At 42.7% G+C, this 2,500-nt stretch overlaps 1 protein-coding gene across 1 annotated transcript in view; it reads right to left on the bottom strand.

Moving 5' to 3' along the window:
* The window catches only part of LOC311217673 (autism susceptibility gene 2 protein-like), a gene marked incomplete at both ends in the record, with an annotated part of 663,617 nt that overhangs the window by 87,819 nt on the left and 573,298 nt on the right, over positions 1-2,500 (bottom strand). The gene's annotated exons all lie outside the window — the stretch shown is intronic.

The raw sequence follows: 2,500 nt of genomic DNA on the forward strand, positions 1-2,500 counted from the left end.
GCATTTCTCTTAGATTCTCTTTTCCAGGCACATAGAAGTATTTCTTCCTTTCTTTCCATGATTCACCATTTGTCCATGTGGAGCTTTTTCTACCTGTAAGAGATATTCCCAGAAAACCCATCAGCTTGGTATCAGACACTCAGATGCTCCATACCGCCACTGGAAATCTGCAGTACAGTAGATTTGGGAGGAAAAGTGGGCAGGAAGTATAACTATTTCATTGGTGGATCACAGAATGGCTTTTTAGGTTTTAAAACTGGCTTTGCCCCTGGTTTATTATGGGACACTGGGGAAGCTATAGCAAATCTCAGTCTCTGCTTGTAACAGAAGGATGTGACTGTCGGTGTACTTGAGTAGAATTTTTTCTTAGCTATGAAAAAAAGGCTCACAGTCAACTTGCCACAAAGAACATTTTTAAATGCCGAGAGGATCAGGCCATGGTTTCATCTTCGTTACCACAGGTTTATAGTATAGGATGTCCACTCTGCCACATCTTCTTGAAATGCATATTTGATTTGAAATGGTTACAAACAAATTGGCAAGAAATGCCTAAGTTACTGTCTTGACTGTTGGAGGAAAGGTGATGTCCGACCCACTGTAAAATAAGGGTGACAATATCTGATCCAGCACAACGTCCTTTATACCAGGGATTTCTCAACACCCCAAATTAAGTGCCTAAACCAAAAATTGCCATACTTGAAACCACGGTCTTAGTCCTTCTTGACTGGACAAAAAGACTGGAATAACCAAAATTTGATACAATTGTATTTCAGCAATACAATATGGAAGTTGAACTTGCGCCTTTTCGTTTGAAATCACTAGAGCAAGGAGATTGTTCACATAATACCGAACCTGCTGATACAAGAGAAATTGTGGCACCTGTAAGAGAAAACTCCTGATACAACATGCAAAGCTGAGATGTGATGAAGCAATATGAGCCTTCACAGCAATTTTAGCATCACAAGGTAACACTGTGCACATTAGAGATGACGATGAGCTCTAAACTGGGTAACACCTGCAATTAAATGGGTCTGCTTCCAGTTACACCAGTGTAAGCCAGGGGCAGGTCCCTCGCTGCAGAAAAAAACCAGCAGCATTGCTTCTGTCCCAGCACTCCCTGTGAGACAGGCTACAGACCAGAGGGCACAACAGCACCCCACCATGTGCTGATGTTCAAAGACATGCGAAGCACGTGCAGAGCAGCACGCCACCGCCACTACACCACGCTTCTCACCAGGACACACTGTGTCACACAGGGACACCCTCAGAGCGTGAAAGGCTGAGACAAGAGACACAGAGAAGCTCTTCATTTTAGAAACTGTAAACACAGAGCTTCATCCTTGTGGGAGTTTTCCCCTTTAACTCCACTTCATTCCTATGGGAGTTGGCACCAAAATCCTTCCGAGTCTCTAGCCTTGCTTTGTCTGCATCACACAGGGCAGCAGGGCAGAGCTGGGAGTCCCACCAAGGCTATGAATCTCCTTCCACATTTTCTCAAGGGTCTTTGAAGATGCACTGCACTTACACAAAGTGACACAATGCAAATGAAGCTAAACCTTAAAAAGGTTTTGAAGCTTTGACTAGTGTTGTCACCTAACAATCCCTGCTAGAAACTGGCTTCTAATCTGATCATCTGAGTTTTGTTCTTAAAGACTTGCCTGGACCATCTGCAGCAAGGAAAGGCACAGTCATGTGGACATGAGAAAAATACAACTCTTCACTTGATTTTTGTTAATTTCCTCTAGTCTAGTTTAAGTCCTAAAGAGAAGGCAATTGCCAAAACGAAAGCAATGTGTCATTACTTTTTATATGTGCCGTGCCTCCCAGAATACCTGCTGCAAATATTTTGATGTTAATTGAGCAACAAGAGAGGTGTTTTTTTTTTTTTGTTTTTTTTTTTTTTTTTTAAACAGTACAGATCAGTCACTGGTAAAAATAGCTACTGCTGGATCATTTAACCAAATGATTTCTGCTCTTGGTGGACACTTCATGGAAAACAACTATTTTTGTTTTTCTTACTGAGCCACTGCATCTACACTTCAAAGCTACACCAAGGGGAACAAAGAAAACATAACCTACCCAGAGACATTCTATCTTGAGTTTGAAATCCACTCGTATTTTTAAGTGTGGCCTCTTGACTGCCATGGTTCACCAGACCCACCTTCAGCCTGCTGACCATGCTGCTTGTGTGATGGCTTGCCACCACAAGACCACCTGCCTTGCCTTGCAAAAGCTTTCAACGGAAATTCCTTGAATGTCAGGACTAGTTTGCTTCCTGGGCCTGGAAGAGTGCTGTTACCAGCTATTACCCTCCAGGAATGGGGAGAAGACTGAAGAGAGCGACATTCATGAAGCATAATCCAGATGATAGGATAAGGGCAAATGGTCTTAAAGTAAAAGAGGATAGATTTAGATCAGACATTAGGAGGATATTCTTCACTGTAAAGGTGGTGAGGCACTGGAACAGGTTGCCAAAAGAAGTTGTGGATGTTCTGTCCCT

This window comes from Netta rufina (assembly GCF_964035555.1).
Source record: "Netta rufina genome assembly, chromosome: 21".
Taxonomy (NCBI): domain Eukaryota; kingdom Metazoa; phylum Chordata; class Aves; order Anseriformes; family Anatidae; genus Netta; species Netta rufina.